The sequence below is a fragment of the Sciurus vulgaris genome (genome assembly GCF_902686455.1).
Source record: "Sciurus vulgaris genome assembly, chromosome: 3".
Classification (NCBI taxonomy): Eukaryota; Metazoa; Chordata; class Mammalia; order Rodentia; family Sciuridae; genus Sciurus; species Sciurus vulgaris.
In genome coordinates this window covers 189,148,826-189,170,823 of record NC_136463.1, presented here as the reverse complement: position 1 = coordinate 189,170,823, position 21,998 = coordinate 189,148,826, and the positions used below count along the sequence as shown (strand labels likewise).

The window sequence follows — 21,998 nt, the reverse complement described above, 5'->3', positions numbered from 1 at the left end:
CAGAGCGCGCAGGCGCACACGCGTCCGCGGTGTCCGGCTCTGCGCAGGCGCCTCGCCCCTCCCACGGCGGTTGGCCATATAGAGGCTGGGGGCGGGGGGAGGTCAAGCGTAGCCTCTTCTCCTTTACCAAGATGGCGGCTTGTCCCTGTTTCGCCACAGTTCCTACCTTATGAGCTTGGCTTCCTCACGCTAATAAGAGTGGAACAGGTAATGAGAATCTTCGCCTTACGGGCAAGTGGACTGGGGGAAAGGGCGTTTCTCTAAAAGGAGCCAGGTGGCCGCTAAGGGTAAGGGCGGCCGGGGACGGGCAGGTGGTGGCATGAGTGCGGAGGGCTGACGGGGAGGGGGCCTTCGCCTCTGTCCTCCCCTCCAGGAAGATGGCGGCAGCACCGAGCTGGGAGCGCCGAGCGGGGCCGGGCCCGGGCTGGCGAGCCGCCCGCGGGCTGCTCTAGCCGCAGCCGCGGCCGTCTCGATGGCACGCCGCCGCGCCGCGATTGGCTGCGCCTTGGTCATGTGGGCGCGGCCCCGCGCACACCATAGAGTCGCGCCCGTCCCCGGGGACGTGGCCTTCCTGCGCCGGCTGGGGCCCGCGCCCGCGGGGAGGGCGGAGCCGGCGGGGCCCTCGCTTCTCCCAGTCTGGGGTGCGAGGTGAGACCTGCGGCGTGCCCAGCGCTCCGGCTAGCAGCGACCGGCCCAGGTCCGGTGGGGATGTGCTTTCCTCTTCCCCGTGCGGACCACGGCCCGGGCAGCCGTCGAAGTCTCCCGCCTCGGCCTGCCGCCAAGACCGCTCTGCAGGAAGCCTCCCTGCGCGCCCCTGACCCGAGGAAACACTTGCGTCCCTAGTGGGTGACGGGCACGGCGTTGGGACCCGGAGCTGTTCTGAAACATGGCCTGTCGCGAGTATTTTTGTGCGTAGCCCCCTTGGAAGAGGGCCAGGTGCTTAGGGTTAGCTGCCGTGCGACCTCCCCCGTCCGACTTAGAAGACGAGAGGGTGTTTGCATACCGTGTAAGCCAAAGGAGAAACTGACTTGCGTTCTGCTTATTAAAAAGTGCACACGAGCAGATGAAACGTTGGAGCAGTCTGAGGCCGTCATCTTCACTTTCAGGATGACTTGTACTTCAGTTTTGGGGTTTGTAGATTAGCAGTTCCAAAGCTACCCCAAGCCCTCAGTCAATGACTTCACACATTTGTCTGCTTGGGGTAGTCCAGTCACTTTCTTAGCAGGCAGCTTTCTTAAAACCCCTTTAAGATAAACACAAGATGGCTGAGCAAACCTGAAACATTGGATGAATCGTATTGCCTTGGTTTATATTTTAATTTCCAACACACAGTACCCTCGGGGTAAACTCATTAAGTGTGTGATAGAATGTTCTAAAGCAGTGTTTTAAAGTAGCTGAGAAAGTGCTTGGTTAAGAATAACTGCTATCTCCAGGAGCTGGCTTATGATTCCAGCTACTCTAGAGGCTCAGGTAGGAGGATCATCAAGTTCAAGTCCAGTCTGAGTAACTTAGCTAAACCCTGTCTCCAAAAAAAAAAAAAAAAAGCCACCATCATGTGAATTCCCATTTCTCTGAATCTGAAACATCAACAGTTAACCTACCATGAGAATTTAGGACTTGGAGAAAATGGAGCCTACTTGCTCTAAGCTCAGTAACAGCCTTAAAAGGCCCATTAACTAATTCGCAGTGATGAATACTTTCCTGATGATGCTGTGTTCTGCTATGAGCCAGGCTGTTTAGGGGTTTGTCTCATCTTACCTAGACCCACGCTGCCTAGGGAGAGTGCCAGTGTAAGGCAGCACCCCTAGGAGGATGCCAGCCCGTGCCAGCTCAGGTGGACCCTGTCATGGCAACCACTCCATCAGGCACGCTGACTTCTGGTGACCTGATGAGAATTTCTTGGGTCATTGAGTACTCTTGACTTTGTTGTTTTGTCTTGTGATTGTCTGACCTAAGTCTTATGGCCTCACTTCTTCAGCACTTCAATTACATGTACTGGAAACTGTAATGTCAGTCATTTTTGGGGTTCTGGGGTTGCAAAGGTAAAGGAGATACAGATTTTTTTTTTCTTAAGCAGTTTGTGGTTTAGTCTAGAAGATTCACTTAGAAAACTTGTTAAGTGTGATAAGTGCAGTGATAGAAATGTGTGCCAGCTGTGAAGATAAGAAAGAGGAGGCAGTGATCACCTGTTGGAAAGTTCACGAGGGATGTCCTTGAACTGGGGTGGAAAGGTAATTAAGAATTTTTCCAGGTAGATGGGGTGGTCCAGACTGGAAGACTAGGAAGGGAGGTGCCACACAGATGGCAGCAGGCTGGGACTCTGCTGCTGCTTGCGCCTGAGTGGCAGAGGGCTGGCTGGGGCTGTGGTGCAGGGCTTCAGGCCCCCAGTCGACCCCCATCAAGACACTGACTTGAACAGGATTTCAGGTAATTATATTGTGACTACTGGCATGATTTATGATCTTCCATGGGTCAGATAGCTCCTCCATTAGAATTTCCCAAGTGAAGATTGTTTACCAGAAAGTCTTGATGGAAAACGGGTCTTGTGGTGCATATTTGACATGGCCTCTTGTGTGCGCCCTCCCATGAACATGTGGTCATAGCAAGTGCCTCTCTCTTCTGTAAAGCAGCAATCAAGCTCCAGAAGAACCAGCACACAGCTGATTTCTCAGATTCCAAATTACGGCGGTACAAAGTCCAAGATGGATGTTCATATTTTTGACCAAGTAGAAAAACAGCCAGAAAACCCAAATTAATATGTCAAATGCACATTCCCTCAGACTGCCAGCACCTCAGCATTCAGCATCTGGAAACCAAGAAAATAATGAAGCTCTTTTTACATGTATAGCATTATAAAATGTGATCACATGATACTTTTGGCTAAAGCAAGGTTTTATTCTTTTCTACCTCCTAACTTTTAGAATCAGACATTTTACAGGTAAAATGACTGGTAGGCTATTGTTTGGCCAGACATGCCTGAGTTCCTTGAATGCCACTAAAGATGAGCCAGACACTTGTTCTCAAACATGTCCTGGCGTCCGTCATCGCATTAGTCTCCTTGTAGTTCTTGCTGTGAAGTTGGCTCTCTTACTATGTGTGATTGACATTCATACGAATCTTAAAATAAAAATCTGGCATCACTTCCCTGTGTTTGTATATGAATCCACGACCAGCGCATCTCCACATCATGTACAACCACAGGAATGGAAGTTATACTCCACATTTGATATGCCAAAATACACTCTACTGTCATGTATGACTAAAAAGAACAAATAAAAAAAGAAAATCTTGTTTCAAATCAAGATTATATCTTTGTATAATTCAAAGCCATACCAACAGGGGCTGGTAAGGAAAAAAGTCACAGTGTCCTTCCTCAGTCACGTTTCCTCCCTCACAGTACCCTCCTCGGGCTCCTTGTGGACCCCCTGGGCCTTTGTTTCCAACTCTGAAGAGCTTGTCTACTTGACTTGCTTGCACCTTGCACCCTGTTCCACAGACGAGAGTGGATTTGAAGTGCCTGACTTTCTGTCACCTGCTTCCTTCTCTGTGCAGACAGATGGTGGCTCCCCAAGGTGGGGACATCCCTGATTTGGTGAGTTCAGTGTGTAGTAGTGTCTGTTCATTCATCTTGTGTGTGCTCATGTTCATGTTGTGCTACATGGTGCCATCCACAGCTGGGCCAGATGGTCTGATGGGGTCGTTTTACTTTTCTGGATGACATTTTGATTTTTCCTGAAGTTTTAAGTTTTGTTTGCTCTTTTCTTAGTTTTCTACATGTCACTAAAATTCAACCCTAGGTACTGCACCAGTTGTCTTAAAGCTCTTTCCAAGAAATTGTGTGTGTTTTGTCTGGTGAAAGACAGTATTCTGTTCATCTCCTTTGGAATCGGTTCTTCCGGTGCCTCGGACTCTGCCGCGGTGAAATGCCTGGACTGAGCTGCGCACCGCAACAGCCCCTGCGCTTGGGGAGCCCGTGTCCTGCAGTCTTTGCGCCCAGCTTGCTGGAGCGCCCGCTCTGGGAGTTGCTGAGGGCAGCTGTGGGGAGCTGAAGCTCTGCGCTCTCCCAGCGCCTGCATGAGAGTCACACAGGGCTCTGTCCTCCCCTGCAGGGCTGCCAAAGCCTCAGCCCTCCTGAGTGTGCAGCCTTCTTGCGTGACTGTGTTGGCTAAGGTCAAAGTCTCGCTCTCTCTGAAACTGAGAACACCAGAGGGGCTGGGGTTAAGGGCCAGCCTGGCACGTGTGCAGCACTGGGTTTAATCCTCACCACCACATAAAAAATAAATAAATAAAGGTATTCAAAAAACAGCAAAGGAAGCCCAGAACAAGATTCCTCTGGGGTCTGTTTTCACTGGTGTCTTGCCAACTCACGTCTTTTGATTTGGAAACCTGTGGTCCTCAGTTCTGGCCATTTTCCTTTATTCAACACTTTGGCTTCGTCCCATTTGCTTTCTCTCTCTTTCTGAAATTCTGTCAGATTCTGGATTGGCACTCTTAATTTTTCATAGGTTTTCTACCCGCCCCCCCATTATAAATTGGCAGATTTTAGTTGGTTGTATTTATGGGGCACAAAGTTACGTTTATGAGTACGATCTGGAATGACAGAATCAAGCTAATAAACATAGCCATTGCTCCACAGACTTAATTTCTACAGTGAGAGCTTTGACATTCACTCAGTGATTTAGAAATGTAAGATAGGTGATTATTTTCCGTGGTCACCAACCGGACGCCCTACCCCAGTCTGTTGAGGCTGCATGCCCTTGGTCTCCCCTTTCTTTCTGGAGTGTCCCTCGACTGAGTTCTCATTTTCTTTTGTTTTTTTGAAATATCTTTTTGTTGTAGATGGACACGGTGTCATTATATTATCTACCTTTTTATGCGATGCTGAGGATGGATCCCAGGGCCTCAGTGGGCTAGGCACGGGCTCTGCGCCTGAGCACAGCCCAGCCCGTGCCTTTTATTCCAAGAGCTTTCTCTTGTTCCTTCCCTTTCCGCTTCGTAACCGGTCTTTGTTTCGTGGATATAAAGTGTCCTCCTGTGTCTCTGGATTTTGAGTTTCTCTTCAAGTTCTCCCTGAAATCACTTTATTTGAGCTTTCATTTCAGGGCCTTTCTAGGCTCTCTGTGTGCATGCCACTGGCCTCTGAGTGTGTGGTCACGGTCTGCCTAGGAGGACCTCTTTACCAGGCCCCGTGGACTCCCCTCAGGATCTGCCTAGGAGGACCTCTTTACCAGGCCCCATGGATGCCCCTCAGGGTCTGCCTAGGAGGACCTCTTTTCCAGGCCCCGTGGATGCCCCTCAGGGTCTGCCTAGGAGGACCTCTTTTCCAGGCCCCGTGGATGCCCCTCAGGGTCTGCCTAGGAGGACCTCTTTTCCAGGCCTCCATGGACTCTCCTCATAGCACTTGTCAGCTTCTGTGGCTCTTTGCATTCCCCGGAGGAATGTCTGGAAGCCCTTGCCTGCTGCTTCTGGTAGGGCCACGTACAGGAGGGGCCTGGGGTCCAAGCACCAGCCAAGGAAGAGCTTGCTGTCTGTATCCAGAGGGACCCCTCCACTGTGACTGTTGACCGCAGGTCAGAGATTGTTTCCCTTTCCAGAGGAAGCAGTGGCATTCTTTGGCCAGAACAGGAGAGGGACAATTGCCCAGCATTGCAATTTGGTGTGAATCCAGAGGCTTCTTGCTTTTTAAGTTTTTTTGTTGTTGTTGTTTTTTAATTAAAATATTTTTTATTTTTACATACACATTTTGATTTATTGTACACAAATGGGCCACAACTTTTCATTTCTGTGGTTGTGCACAATGTAGATTCACACCATTCATGTAATCATACAGATATATATAGGGTAATACTATCTGTTTCATTCTGTTGTTTTTCCATCCGCACCCCTTTTTCCTCTACACCATCCTAACTTCCTTCATTCTTCACTTCCTCCCATCACCCCCCTCGTTATATATTGTCATGCACTTTTCAGAGAAAACATTCGGCCTTTGGTTTTTTGGGCTTGGCCTATTTCACTTAGCATGATATTTTCCAACTTCATCCATTTACCAGCAAATGCCATAGTTTTATTCTTCTTTATGGCCGAGTAATATTCCATTGTGTATATATACCACAGTTTCTTTATCCATTCGTCAATTGAAGGGCATCTAGGTTGGTTCCACAATCTAGCTCTTGTGAATTGAGCTGCTATGAACATTGATGTGGCTGCATCACTGTGGTATGCTGATTTTAAGTCCTTTGGGTATCAACTGAGGAGTGGGATAGCTGGGTCAAATGGTGGGTCCATTGCAAGTTTTCTGAGGAATCTCCATACTGCTTTCCAGAGTGGCTGCAGCAATTTGCAGCTCCACCAGCAATGTACGAGTACTTTTCCCCCACATCCACACCAACTCTTATTATTGCTTGTGTTCTTGATAATAGCCATTCTAATTGGAGTTAGATGAAATCTTAGGGTGGTTTTAATTTGCATTTCTCTAATTACTAGGGATGATGAGCACTTTTTCATATATTCGTTGATCACCTGTACATCTTCTTCTGTGAAGTGTCTGCCCATTTCCTTAGCCCATTATTGATTGGGTTCCTTGTATTTTTGGTATAAGGTTCTTAAAGTTCTTTATAAACTTTGGAGATGAGCACTGTGTCTGAAGTGTGTGTGGAAAAGATTTTCTCCCACTCTGTAGGCTCTCTTTTCACATTGTTGATTGTTTCCTGTGCTGAGAAAAAACTTTTTAGTTTGAATCTATCCCATTTATTGATTCTTGCTTTTATTTCTTGCACTGTGGGGGTCTTGTTAAGGAGGTCTGGTTCTAAGCCAACGTGATGGAGATTCAGGCCTACTTTTTCTTCTATTTGGTGAAGGGTCTCAAGTCTAATTCCTAGATCCTTGATCCATTTTGAGTTGAGTTTTGTGCAGGGTGAGAGATAGGGGTTTAGTTTCATTCTCATGCATATGAATTTCCAGTTTTACCAGCACCATTTGTTGAAGAGGCTATCTTTTCTCCATTGTAAGTTTTTGGCACCTTTGTTTAGTGTGAGGTTACTGTACTTATGTGGGTTTGTCTCCGTGTCTTCTATCCTATACCATTGATCAACTTGTCTATTTTTGTGCCAAAACCATGTCGTTTTTGTTACTGTTGCTCTATAGTAGAGTTTAAGGTCTGGTGTTGTGATACCTCCTGCATCACTCTTCCTGCCCAGGATTGCTTTGGCTATTTGGGATCTTTTGTTTTTCCAGATGAATTTCATGATTGCTTTTTCTGTTTCTATGAGAAATGTCACTGGGATTTTAATTGGAATTGCATTAAATCTGTATATCACCTTTGGAAGTATGGCCATCTTGATAATATTCATTCTGCCTATCCAAGAACATGGGAGATCTTTCCATCTTCCAAGGTCTTCTTCAATGTCTTTCTTCAATGTTTTGTAGTTTTCATTGTACAGGTCTTTTGCCTCTTTGGTTAGATTGATTCCCAAGTTTTCAAGTTTTTGTTTTGTTTTGTTTTTTGAGGCTATGGCAAATGGAGTTGTTTTCCTTGTTTTCCCTTTCAGATGTTTCATCACTTTTGAATAAAAATGCTTTAGATTTATGCGTGTTGATTTTATATCCTGCTATTTTGCTGAATTCATTGATGAGGTCTAGAAGTTTTCCGGAGGAGTTTTTTGGATCCTCTAAATAGAAAATCATGTCATCAGCAAATAGTGACAGCTTAAGTTCCTCTTTTCCTATTCGTATCCCTTTAATTTTTTTAGTCTGCCTAATTGCTCTGGCTAGAGTTTCAAGGACAATGTTGAATAGAAGTGGTGAAAGAGGACATCCCTGTCTTGTTCCCATTTTTAAAGGAAATGGTTTCAGTTTTTCTCCATTAAGAATGATGCTGGCCGTGGGCTTAGCATAAATAGCCTTTACAATGTTCAGGAATGTTCCTACTATCCCTATTTTTTCTGGTGTTTTCAGCATGAAGGGGTGTTGTGTTTTGCCGAACGCTTTTTGTGTGTCAATTGAAATAACCATATGATTCGTATCCTTACGTCTATTGACATGATGGATTACGCTTATTGATTTACAGATGTTGAACCAAACTTGCATTCCAGGGATGAACCCCACTTGATCGTGGTGCGCTATCTTCTTAATATGTTTTTGAATGTGATTTGCCAGGATTTTGTTAAGAATCTTTGTGTCGATATTCATCAAGCATATTGGTCTAAAATTTTCTTTCTTTGATGTGTCTTTGTCTGGTTTGGGTATGAGGGTGATACTAGCCTCATAGAATGAGTTTGGTAGGGTACCCTCCTTTTCTATTTCCTGGAATACTTTGAGGAGTATTGGAATGAGTTCTACTTTGGAGGTCTTGTAGAACTCGGTTGAGAATCCGTCTGGTCCTGGGCTTTTCTTGGATGGTAGGCTTTTGATGGCTTCTTCTATTTCATTGTTTGAAATTGATCTGTTTAAATTGTGTATGTCCTCCTGGTTCAGTCTGGGAGAATCATATGTCTCTAGAAATTTGTCAATGTCTTCAGTATTTTCTATTTTGTTTGGAATATAGATTTTCAAAGTAGCTTCTCGTTATGTATTTTGGTGGTGTCTGTCATACTTCCTTTTTCATCATGAATTTTAGTAATTTCAGTTTTCTCTCCTTTTTGTTAGTGTGGCTAAGGGTTTGTCTATTTTGTTTACTTTTTCAAAAGAACCGACTTTTTGTTTTGTCGATTTTTTTAATTGTTTCTTTTGTTTCAATTTCACTGATTTCAGCTCTGATTTTAATTATTTCCTGTCTTCTACTACTTTTGCTGTTATTCTGTTCTTCTTTTTCTAGGGCTTTGAGCTATAATGTTAGGTCATTTAATTGTTGACTTTTCATTCTTTTCTGGAATGCACTCCATGCAATGAATTTTCCTCTTAGTACTGCTTTCATAGTGTCCCAGAGATTTCGATATGTTGTATCGTCATTCTCATTTACCTCTAAGAATTTTTTTATCTCCTTCCTGAAGTTTTCTGTTATCCATGCTTCATTCAATAGCATATTATTTAGTCTCCAGGTGTTGGGGTCTCAGAATGGGATTTGCCCCACCTAAAGATGGGAGATACAGCTTCCAGGATTTTCCAAGATGGCCGCTCTGGCTTTGAAATGTGTTGGCAAATGGGGAACTGCAGCTCAGGGTGTGGGTGTGGTCAGCTGGAGGTCCTGGAGGCAGGATGCGGTTGGTAGGGCAGGGGTCCTGGAGGTGGGGTGTGGTCAGTCTAGTTGCGGGATCCTGGAGGCAGGGCGCAGTCAGTTGGTCTGGGGGTCCTGGCGGCAGGGAGCAGTCAGTTGATGTGAGGGCCCCAGAGGCAGGGAGTGATCGGTCGGGCTGAGGGATCCTGGAGACGGGGCTCAGTCAGTCCAGCCAGGGGTCCTACGAGTCCTGGCTGTTGTCTCAAAAGGGCAGCAGCCATGTGTAACCAAACCTGCAGGTACTGTGACAGTGAACTTCCAGGCAACAGCAGGCAGCTGGTGCTCCACTGGCAGTCTGTGGTCAGTCTGCTGGCAGCTGTCGGATGATCAGGAGATGAACCTCGGGCGGTGGGTGATGGGTAGGTGAAAGGCAGGCAATGGACAGGCAAGCTGCAGACAAATGGTGAATGGTAGATGCCAGAAAGTGAGCAATCTGCACTCAAAAAGTAGTCGATATGCTGGCAGACTGCAGGTGATCACAGTAGATAAATGGGGTAAACAGCAGGGGATCGATAAGCTGCAAGAACTGCCTCACCAAGAAACAGATATTCTCTGCTTGAAACCCGAGTTCTGGAGCCGACAAAGAACGCAAGCCTCCCTCTGGTCTGCCATCTTGGATCTCCGCGTTTTAAGTTCTTGATTCTGTTTTCAGTGCAATCTCCCCTACCTCAGTCGGGTTGAGTTGGCCTTACCTATTGCTGCGGTAGGTTTCAGCCCTTTCAGGTCTGTTTCCAGCTTTCAGCTACTGGTCTTTTAAGGCTCTTATCTCTACTTAGATTTTTTTTTTCTGTTTGTTTCTTTAAATGAGGACCCTTGACTATCATTTTAGAGGCGCTTCTGGTGGAATGCAGGTGAGCCTGGGATCTGACAGCTGCTGCCTCCGGGCTCTGCAGCAAGAGGCAGCTGCTTCAAGGAGTGGAGCAGGTGTGTTCTGCTGTGCCTTCATGGAGGTCACATTTGAGTTCCGGGACAAAAGGCAGTGAAGGGACCAGCAGACGAGGCCTGGCAGGCACAAATAAGGAAGGAGGAGGAGGAGGAGACATAGGTTGGGTGTTGGCCGTTCAGGAAGCCTGCAGTGAGCAAACAAGCAGTGGTCAACCATCTGGGAGCAACATGTGGGCAGCTGTGCATCCAGCACATGGGAGGAGTGTGGGGCTGCAGGCAGTGGAAGCTGCAGAGCAGAGCCAGGGGCAGCAGGAGTGCCAGAGGTTGAGGATGCGGGCGGGCAGAGCTCAAGGCTGACCCCACAATGGTGAGGGAGGTGACCTTGAGCCAGACCTGTTGAAGGCATTCTCACTTTTCCCTCAGCCATAAGAAGAAGGTACTATGACCCTCCCTTGCCAGGGAGACCTGAGCCAGACCCTGTCAATGGGTAGCAAAGCATGCCTTTTTTTTTTTTTTTAATATATTTTTAATTGTAGGTGGATACAATACCTTTATTTTATTTTTATGTGGTGCTGAGGATTGGACCCAGGGCCTCACGCTTGCTAGGCGAGTGCTCTACCACTGAGCCACAACCCAGCCCCAGCATGCCCTTAAAACAGGATGCAGCAGAACTTTGGCAGACTTGGGGATCTCAGATGGTCACCCTGCTTTGTCCACTGCGTGTGTACTTGACTTTGGCAGACTTGGGGATCTCAGATGGTCAACCTGCTTTGTCCACTGCGTGTGTACTTGACTTTGGCAGACTTGGGGATCTCAGATGGTCGACCTGCTTTGTCCACCACCTGCGTACTTGAGGAAGGGTTTCCTTTTCTTCAGTCCTGTTTCTCTGGGTCTTGCCTGGCTGACTTTCAGCAGTGCGCTTTTGAGCTTCGACTTGAGTTTCTTAAGGTCATCCTGCTTCTGTTCATTCCTACTGCCGTGGAGCCTGACTGGCTATCTGGGTCTTCAGTATGTGCGCTGGAACATGCTGGTAGGAAGTGGGTCAAGTTGTGAACAGTCCAGGCTTCACGTCACAGAATGCAGATTGCCCATAACTGAACAAGATTTCAGTCTCACCAGCAGATTGCCCATAACTGAACAAGATTTCATTCCCCCACATCAGACTGATGGACAATGGACAGGACCATCTGGTTGTTGTGGAGAGGGCAAGGGGAGGCTCCTAAGAGGCTGTGATTGAAGATGGTGGAGCCCATTTGCAGGGCAGATTTACTCTCATAGCAGGGATACCTGCATTGCTGGAAATCATATTTCCAGGAATTTATCCTGTGAAGGTTCAGGCCCAAGTGAACAAGATTTTCTTCTAGCCATGCCTACCCACCCCCCGCCTCCTTTTTTCAATCATTGAAAAAAAAGAAACAAAAACTTAGAGGTCCCATCAATAGGTTACTTCATTCAATGTGCAGTTTTCAATGAGGAAAAACTTTATGTAAAACATGAAAAGATGGCCATGACCTGCTTTTAAATGGGAGTAGGTGTGGCAAGTGGTGAACAGTGCAAATGATCCTGTTTTTATTGAAGCCATGTATTAATATATACACAGAAAATATTGGGAAAAGATTAATTATTTTGGAGATATTTCTTAGAGGATGGTCCTTGGAAATTGCCAACTATGTTGTTCTGTTGAGTTGTACTTTATCATTTTTATGCTAAAAATCTCATTTCTTGGTAAGCATCAATATAACAAGTGTCCTGTGGCTTAATCATGTATTAATTCTGTCAGTATTAAGCCAGTATTACCATAACTCTGTCCCATCCGGGCCTCATTAGGTGCCAGAGATCTCATTCGGGGCAAGGACAGAGTTGCTGATGCAGAAGCCGAAAGTTCCAATCACATGTTTCTGCATGTGTTTTAGGAGGATAAACAGGATAGCATAGATCGCCGAAAAGGTGATATTCTGAACATTTGTCCTTTAGCTGACTTTTGGGTGAACTATATTGGGGTCCAGAATCCAGATCCTCTTTTTAAACTCTGGGGAAATTCTGGATCTAGAAGTAATCCAGTCTGAAGGCCAGTGTTGGCACGTTGCTCTTAGACCACCATGAACGAGTGCCTCAGGGAAAGTCTTCATGGACGGCCTTCCCCAGAGGTCTGCACATGCTTGGCTAACAGACTGTCGAGGACCGGATGTACTGGGGTCAGTGTGCCTTCTGTGACCGCGCTAAGTATTCAGGGCCTGCTGTCCATGCGCACCCCTGTGGGTGGGTGCCAGGCTGCTTGACAGTGCCGAGAGCCCCCTTCCACGGCAGGCTGCGTGATGCCTTCCCACTGTCCTGCTTTCTATACTGGTCATCTTCATTAGCATCACTCCTTTGACCTTGTGGCATCCTCTCACCACATGTGGGTTAGGCTGGGGACTGCACTGATGCCAGGGAATGGTGGTTCTTGGCCCTGGCCTGCCAGGTGAGAGGACCTTCCGTAGGCCTGGGTGCTGGAGAAGCCTGATCCCCTGCAGGCAGCTTCCCTTCCCAGCTGGCTTGGCTGGCTGGACCTGGCACATGCTGTGTGTCCTCTTCTCTGCAGTGGACGTGATCGCAGTGCCTTCCAGGAGTGCTCTGGCACATCAGTGGTGGTGCACGTTTTGGGCCTGCCCAGCACTTGGCCCTGGTGGCTGGTTGGTCACTAGGGGTTGGGAAGGCTGTGAGCTCTCTGTGTTATACCTTGGGTCAGGCAGACAAGGGTGTGGTGGCTGAGCTCCCCTGTCTGGCGTTCCTGGGGGAGGGAAAGCTGTCCTTTGTGGTTCAGTGACAGCAGCCCTGACAGATCAACCCAGGAGCTCTGCAGGCCTGGAGGGAACCAACCAGCAGCAGTTGCCGTGCAGAGGCCTGGCATGCACTGCAGAGGGCTGTCTGCCACAGAGCGGCAGTGGGGGAGGACAGCGGCACAGTGACTATTAGAGAAGTAGCACTGCAAGGGGCTGGTTTTGGCTGTCCTTGGTGGTCTCCTGCTAAAGTGGTTCTACCCTTCAGGGCTCCCTTTCCAGTGTAGTGTGTGGTTTCTGACGCCTTGTCGTATAGAACAAGAAACTTGTTGCCTTCTCTTTTTTTTAATCAAAAATTTTTTAAATACTCTCCAACTGTCAGGTGACCTGTGGCATGGTGGTGCCTTGGCCAGGCAGAGTGTGCGAGAGCAGGACTCGGGCACTCTGCTCCGTGCTCCTGCTGCTAGAAGCAGCTCCTCGGGTGTCCATGCATCCTCCATGTCCTGCACGTGGGACTGTGTCCCCCATGTTGCTCTTGATTTCACTCTTAAGTGATAAGCTTTCTAATAATGTCAGTACTTAGCTCAGAGGTGTTTCAAGTGGAATTATGGGTTGTATTTGGTTTTGACTTTTAAAAATCAAAGAAAAATTTTAGTTAGATGGTATTAAAACATGGACTTAGATCAGTGTGTTTGAGAGGCCAATTTGAAGAATACTTTTTTCTTTTGAAACAAGGTTTCTATTTTGATTGTTTGCTTGTGCTGGAAACTGACTTACCAGCCCTAGAGACCAAAGTTCCCAGTTGCATTGCCTACGTGGGAGCTCCCAGGCTACCGAGAGCCTGGGGACCCGGTATGGCCTTGCCAGTGCACACAGTGGCAGAGATGGCCGTGGTTGTGTCCCTTTGATTGGTAAGTACAGGGAGGAAAAGATGGTGTTACTGAGTCGCAGTCAGGCTGTGGTTGGGCCTCCGTGGACTCCATGGAAGGTGCTATCACCTTTGCGGGACGTGTGGTGTTTGTGTTGCTGGGTAACTGCCAGAGAAGCTGTGTGCTGGAGAGCTGTGTGTGAAAACTGCCCCCCCCCCCCTCGTTTTCTGGGGTCTCAGCTGTGCTTAGTCTCAGAGCCGGATCCTCAGGCAGGATGACCTGTGAAGGACTGCTGTGCTGGTGGATCTTTCCCCTCCCCCAAACCTCATCCACCAACGCCTAAAGTCCTTAGGTGCTGCTGCCGCCTTTGCAGAGCTCCCAGGCTGAATCGGGACCCTCCAGCAAGCACTGGTGCTGGTCCTGAGGCGGCAGGGGTATGTGTGCATGCCGTTTTCCTCTCGGCCTTGCTGACGGCCACTGCCTTTCCTTGGGCTCTGCTCTGTCTTGGGCTGCCCAGCCTGCAGACTCCCTCAGGGTCGGGTCTTACTATCCTTGAGCACAGTCTGCATGGCCACCACACTGGCTGGCGCGTGCTGGATGCGGCATCTCTAGTCTTCTGGTGGAGCACCTCTTCCCTGCTCCAGGGTGGGCTGGGGGCTCTTCAGGTGGGCCCTGACGCCGTCTCTGGTGTGCTGCTCTGTCTCTGGCTGTGCTCTCTGTGATTCCTGTGGCACATTCTGATGGTTCAAAAATCTGCTTTCATGAACTTTGGGCAGAGTGACTGGGTGACAGACTGGTCTCCTAATGGTACCCACATGTCACACACGTAAAACTCAGGTGGAGTGCATGTCGCTCTGACACATAACCGTGATTGAACTGTGATCAGAATTGGGTTCAGCTTTGAACTTAAATGGCCAGTGGTCTTTGCCATCCCCCTCCTGTGTTGAAGTGCTTAGTTCCAAGTTAAGGTGTCCGTTTTTCTGACGATGGGAAGTATGTGTCCTCCATTAATTTTTTAAAATCATTTGAACTCACAGAGGCATGGCAAAGTGGTGCTCATTCTCCCTGTGCCGCACCAAGGTGCGCTCCTTGCCTGTTGTGTTGCCAGCATGAACACGCTTGCTGCCTGATGACTTGGGAGAGTCCCCCTCTCCAGAAGGACCCATGTGGAGTTGTCTGTAACATGTCATGGTAGGTCTCCTCGGTCCCCTACACACTGGAATGCTTCCAGGCCTTTCCTGGACGCAGGCCGCTGTCTCGTAGAGCATCCTTTGATAGGGTTGGGCTGGTGTGTCCCCTGGACCATATGCAGGTTTGTGTCTATCAGACACTGGTTCTTTTCTGCAGCCTGTGAGATGGCACAAGGCCACTCACTCTACGCGGTGACGCCTGCCGGGCCTCTGCTGTGCAGTCTTCGTTAAACGTGTTTGGGGAGGTGCTTTTGAAACAGAATCCAGCGTCCACCATTTGCACCTTGTGGACTGGCTCCAGGAGCCCTGTTATGCAGTGGTCATTGTCTCACACCACCTTCCTCCTCTGGCGTTGCCTGAGCCGGCCGTGTGTCCTCTGACCTCCCCATCACTCTCTTCTGCATCCGGTGCTGCAGGCTGTTCTGGGCCCTTCCTGTCTTCTCCCTGTTCTCTGCCTCTTCTTCAAGGAAGCCTGCTTCTCTTGCCTGGTGTTTGGTCCTCAGAGAAACAGGGTTGTTGAACGGCTGCTGTGCCCAGACCTTCTCACCCAGAGTGTGTCTGTGTATACAGACACATATATACATGTGTGAGAGTGGTTTGATATTATTGCTTTTTCCTTTTTTTTTTTTTTTTTTCTTAATTGTAGGTGGACACGATACAATTATTTTTATGTGGTGCTGAGAATCGAACCCAGTGCTTCACATGTGCTAGGCGAGCACTCTAGCACTGAGCCACAACCCCAGACCCACTATTTCTTTTTATTTTTCTCTGTCTTGAAAAACATGAGTTCATGCCAGGACCCCCAGTTCCAGTCTCGTGCTCTTTGGGTTTCTCCCCTGTGGTCAGCTTCCCTGTCAGCGGTACTCAGCATTCTGCAGGCTGTCCTCAGCAGCAGACTGTGCCCTTCCAGGCTGCTGCAGGGGCTGTCATGCTACTGTTGGTGACAGTGCTTGGCGTCCTGCCCGTGGTCACACCTCCTCACTGAGGCCCACTGGTGTGTGTCCTGGCTCTGCCTGTCACAGTGCCCAGGAGCCTTCTCGTACCTGTGACGCCTGTGCTTCTGCAGGCTCTTCTGGAGAGCGGCTGTTCTGAAGAGTGATTGCTGAGCTGTTGTGTGTGTGGATTTTGTGTCACATGTTTTTCATTTGCCTTCTGAGCATACACACCCTCATCAGTTGAGTGGTCTCTTCCATTAGCTTCTAACACTGCGTGATGGGGCCAGGCTGGGGGACATACCCAAATCCCAGCAACTTAGCCAGACAGTGTCTCAAAATGACCAGCGCTGGGTACAGCACAGTGGTGCAGTGCCTCCGGGTTCAGTCTCCAATGCCACAAAAAAACAACAAACTGCACGATCACTTTGTTCATTTGCCATTCAAGGGTGGACATCATGTGTGTGTTTGGAGCAGTTTATATGCACAGCAGTCTAATTGATTATCTGCCATTTAGATGTCTGTGTGTCCTAGCCTATTAGGTGTTTTTGAAACCAAGCAAGAGAACGCTGCTTGTACCCTTCTGTATTCGCTGTTCTTTGCCATATAAGCCCTTGAGCTCTGACGTGGTTGGGCGAGTCCACACCTTCTTGAGATGTTTTACGGTCTGCATTGTGGTGGCACTCTGCCCCTCCCCCAGTCAGTTTTTCCTCTTCAGTCTCCCAGGTCTTCAAGGTTCACTTGTTGGCATCCAGATCTCTAATGCTATTCAGATTTATTTTTGAGTATGGAGTGAGGTAGGGATCAAACTTTCTTTTTTTCCCAAAATGGACAGTTGTGCTTATTGACATCCTGGTTGGTTCAAAATGGTACTTATATCAGTAGATAAACTCATACGTACATGTGGGTCTGTTTCATTCATTGATTTGCCTCTTTCTCAGCCAATACACTAAGTACTAGTTAACATTATTTTGTAGTACTTTTGCTAAGTTTAGGTGAATCCTACACCTTTTCTCTTCACTACCCCCCCCCCAAATTTCCCAGACTGGTTTTGTTTTTAGGTCAATTTGAAAATCCTTTACAGATTAAAAAAAAAAAAAAACAAAAAAAAAAAACCCTGCTGAGATGTTGATAGTTTTGTATAACTGCTGTAATAGATTGCCACAAACTTGGTTGTTTACAAAAAGAGAACTTTACTTGCTCACACTTAGGGAGGCTGGGAACGTGAAACTGGCAGGGCGGGGCTTCCTCGGAGAGATTTCCAGGACAGACTGATCACTCCGTCCACCTTCCTGTGGCATGTCACCCCTGTGGCTCCAACTGCGTGGCTTTCTCCTCCTGCACCCTGTGCTCTTTGCCTCCCTCTTGTAAGCACCTGGTTGTCTCACCCTACTGTCTTCCACTCACTCACATTGGAAAAGACCTTTTCAAATGAGGTGATCTTGCACGTTTCAGGTGATAGGACCTGACATCTTAGGTGGCATCAGGCAGCTTCAGAGAGGTGAGGTGCACTTGGAGGAGAGCAGGCATCTTTTACAGCCTCCTGGGCTCAGGCTCTCTTGTGAGTGTGCACATGGCCCTCGCGTGTGTGTAAAACCTTTGCCAATGCTCAGAACTTTGGTGCTACTAGGACTTCATGATGATAGAGGGTTTTGTAATGTATTATCATCTGCAACCAGTAGGATTTGTCTTCATTGAGTCTCCTTAGAGTCCACATTTGGTAGTCTTTGATGATATGATCTTTGTCATTTTGTTGCTTATTTTAATAGGATTTTAGCTTTTCACTGAATACCCTGTATTATTTCTGGGAAATACTGTTCATATAACTATTTTCTGATGTTAAACTGTAAAAGAAGCAATGCTAAATTTCATTAGTCTTTTGGATATTTTTAAAATAATCACCTGTCAGTCACAAATACATATGTGTTTGCACTCCTTTTAGTTATAATTGTGCATTTCTTGGTGTGAAGCCATTGCTGCATCCACAGAACAGACTCCACCACATCATGGTATGTTGTGATGGATTGGGCTAGCATTTGTTTAGAAATCTTTGATTTGTAAAGTGGTTTCTACTTTGTGATCTTCTCTGCAGCATTTCCTCATTTGGGGAGGCAACGCAGTGCCCTTGCTCTCCTCTGGGGAGCATGCCTTCCCACCAGGTACAAGCCACGTGTTTTGAATAGAACAGCTCAGCTGCCTGGGGCGATGCTGGTTGGCAGGGGCTGGTAGACATGCCACATCCCCTTGGCCCCTTGACTACCGTTATTGGTCCCCTAATGGGCTCAGAACCCAATTACTGCCACAGAGATACAAAAATAATGTGTGAGGTCCTCGTGGGCAACGAAGCTCTTATTTCTTTGGGAGCTCCCAGAAGATATAATTACCACCCTTTGTAATGCTGTTTGTAACTCCGAAACAGAGTTTCAGATATAATACTGTATTATAGTGATGTATTGTGTTCTTTCCTTTTCTTTGCCAAACTGGACAGTTAAATGCTCTTTAATTCTTTTTTTTTTTTTTTTTTTTTTTTTTGGTTAGGCTATCAGCAGTTTTGTGCTGGTTTTCATCTTCTGTCTTATCAGTTCTTTTATTAATCTGATTTCTTTGAGTGTCTCTATCCCTTTTGTGTTGAATGTTCAGTTCCTTTTCCTTTCCAGTCAGACTCAGGAGTGTGACCCTCCCTGTGGAGCTCTAGGTCACAGTCAGACTCAGTGTGAACCCCCCACCCCCGTGGAGCTCTGGGTCACAGTCAGACTCAGTGTGACAGTGTGACCCTCCCTGTAGAGCTCTAGGTCACAGTCAGACTCAGTGTGACACCCCCGTGAGGCTCTAGATAACAGTCAGACTCAGTGTTGACACACCTCTGGAGCTCTAGGTCACAGTCAGACTCAGTGTCACACCCCTATGGAGCTCTAGATCACAGTCAGACTCAGTGTGACACCCCCGTAGAGCTCGGTCACAGTCAGACTCAGTGTGACCCTCCCTGTGGAGCTCTAGGTCACAGTCAGACTCAGTGTGACACCCCTGTGGAGCTCTAGGTCACAGTCAGACTCAGTGTGACCCTCCGTGGAGCTCTAGGTCACAGTCAGACTCAGTGTCACACCCCTATGGAGCTCTAGATCACAGTCAGACTCAGTGTGACACCCCCGTAGAGCTCGGTCACAGTCAGACTCAGTGTGACCCTCCCTGTGGAGCTCTAGGTCACAGTCAGACTCAGTGTGACACCCCTGTGGAGCTCTAGGTCACAGACTCAGTGTGACACCCCCGTGAAGCTCTAGGTCACAGTCAGACTTAGTGTGACCCCCCCCCCATGGAGCTCTAGGTCGCAGTCAGATTCAGTGTGAACCTCCCCCCCCGGAGCTCTAGGTTACAGTCAGACTCAGTGTGAATACCCCCCCCCCGTGGAGCTCTAGTTCAGTCACAGTCAGACTCAGTGTGACACTCCTGTGAGGCTCTAGATCACAGTCAGACTCGGTGTGACCCCCCTCCCGTGGAGCTCTAGGTCACAGTCAGACTCAGTGTGACCCCCCCTCCGTGGAGCTCTAGGTCACAGTCAGACTCAGTGTGACCCTCCCTGTGGAGCTCTAGGTCACAGTCAGACTCAGTGTGACACCCCTGTGGAGCTCTAGGTCACAGTCAGACTCAGTGTGACACCCCCGTGAAGCTCTAGGTCACAGTCAGACTTAGTGTGACCCCCCCCCCATGGAGCTCTAGGTCGCAGTCAGATTCAGTGTGAACCTCCCCCCCCCTGGAGCTCTAGGTCACAGTCAGACTCAGTGTGACACTCCTGTGAGGCTCTAGATCACAGTCAGACTCGGTGTGACCCCCCTCCCGTGGAGCTCTAGGTCACAGTCAGACTCAGTGTGACCCCCCCTCCGTGGAGCTCTAGGTCACAGTCAGACTCAGTGTGACCCTCCCTGTGGAGCTCTAGGTCACAGTCAGACTCAGTGTGACACCCCCGTGAAGCTCTAGGTCACAGTCAGACTTAGTGTGACCCCCCCCCCCATGGAGCTCTAGGTCGCAGTCAGATTCAGTGTGAACCTCCCCCCCCCTGGAGCTCTAGGTCACAGTCAGACTCAGTGTGAATACCCCCCCCCCCCGTGGAGCTCTAGTTCAGTCACAGTCAGACTCAGTGTGACACTCCTGTGAGGCTCTAGATCACAGTCAGACTCAGTGTGACCCCCCTCCCGTGGAGCTCTAGGTCACAGTCAGACTCAGTGTGACCCCCCCTCCGTGGAGCTCTAGGTCACAGTCAGACTCAGTTTGACACCCCCGTGAGGCTCTAGGTCACAGTCAGACTCAGTGTGAACACCCCCCGTGGAGCTCTAGGTCACAGTCAGACTCAGTGTGACACCCCTGTGGAGCTCTAGGTCACAGTCGGACTCAGTGTGACACCCCTCCCTGTGGAGCTCTAGGTCACAGTCAGACTCAGTGTGACACCCTCCCTGTGGAGCTCTAGGTCACAGTCAGACTCAGTGTGACACCCCTCCCTGTGGAGCTCTAGGTCACAGTCAGACTCAGTGTGACCCCCCTCCCGTGGAGCTCTAGGTCACAGTCAGACTCAGTGTGACACCCCTCCCTGTGGAGCTCTAGGTCACAGTCAGACTCAGTGTGACACCCCTCCCTGTGGAGCTCTAGGTCACAGTCAGACTCAGTGTGACACCCCCCCCCCCCGTGGAGCTCTAGGTCACAGTCAGACTCAGTGTGAACCCCCCCCGTGGAGCTCTAGGTCACAGTCACTCAGTGTGACCCTCCCTGTGGAGCTCTAGGTCACAGTCACTCAGTGTGACCCTCCCTGAGTGGATCTAAGGTGGTCTCCAGTGGAGGCAAGGAGTGCTCATGCTCTTTTTCTTTCTAGACCTTTTTTTTGGAAAACTTTGAGAGAACGACACCTGTCACCCAGCCTTAGCAACTGTCAGCATTTTGTAATTTCCTCTCTCCCAGTGCCCTACCCTGCCCCACTTTTGTAGTTCTTGTGTTAGTTAAGAGCAGATATTCAACTTTATGTGACCATGAGTACCTCATTGTGTATTTTTAGTAGAATGAGCTATAAAAAATCATAGCCACAGATTGAGGATGTAGCTCAGTGGTAGAGAAATTTCCTGGGTTTGATTCCCAGCACCACCAGGGAAAAAAATCATAACCTCAGTACCATTATCATACCAAAAAATTTGACTACATTTTGTAATATTATCTAGTATCCTCTGTTCAGTTCTCTCCAAATGTCACAATAGAAGTATCTTTACACTTTGAAACAAAATGCAAAGTTCTTCATGTTGCTTTGGTTTAAGCCTCTTAAGTCTCCCTGAAAATCTGTAACAAATCCCTTTTTTGTTTTGTTTTGTTTTTAGTATTATTTTAAAAACCAGTGTGGCCTCTGTGCTGTGGGAGGCACCTGTAGGTTGGGCTGACTGGCCCCCAGGTCTCTTCAGGGTGCTTCCTGGGGACTGGTTGCAGGTCTGATTGTCCTTGTGTTCATGGAGGGCATCGGGAGCCTCCGGGTGGTGCTGAGTGTCTCCTGTCGTGGTCGACCGCGTGGTGTGAGGCCTGCTCTCAGGACTACTGGGGTGCCGAGTCTGCAGGGCCGCCGCCCTGCGTGGAGCTGTGCAGCAGCCACTGTGCAGGTCGCTCCTGTTCACCCTTGTCAGTGTGTTTGCTGCTGCAGCTGCTCACGTTCAGGTCAGGTGCCATGAAGCCGGCTCCTCCTGACTCTAGGGCCTCTCACCCGTCCTTTCTCCAGTCTGTCAGGGCCGTTCTTCCTGTGCTAAGGCACATGGTCTAAAGGCTGAAGGACACTTGTATGACACCCAGCCCCCATTCTGAGACTTCTGATTCATCTCTGACACAGGTTCCAGGGACTAGGACTTGGATATCTTTGGAGGCACTGTTCAACTCACAGTTGGCAACTGCAAGGCGAAGGTTTCCTGATTTCATTTCTACGTTTATTGATTGGCATTCCTGTATAAAGGAGGTTTCCCTTGTCAACTTTGGCTGCTCCTACTGCGGAACCACAGTGCATAGGAAGGAAAGAACGCCTGGTGTCTTCCTCCGTGTTCAGAGTATGTGGGCACTGAGCTCCCAGAGGGAGCCGCATCCTGTGGCTCACCTGCCCTGCAGGTGGGACTTGGTCATGGTCAGATTGCTGTGCCCTA

At 48.5% G+C, this 21,998-nt stretch overlaps 1 protein-coding gene across 3 annotated transcripts in view; it reads left to right on the top strand.

Annotated features, from left to right (window-relative positions):
* The first annotated feature begins 103 nt into the window (after positions 1-103).
* HDLBP (high density lipoprotein binding protein) overlaps positions 104-21,998 on the top strand; it is a 60,788-nt gene continuing 38,893 nt past the window's right edge. For all 3 annotated transcript variants that reach the window (XM_079133662.1, XM_079133660.1, XM_079133661.1), the window contains exon 1: positions 104-207. The gene's annotated coding sequence lies outside the window, so the exon portion shown is untranslated. The remainder of the gene's footprint in view (positions 208-21,998) is intronic.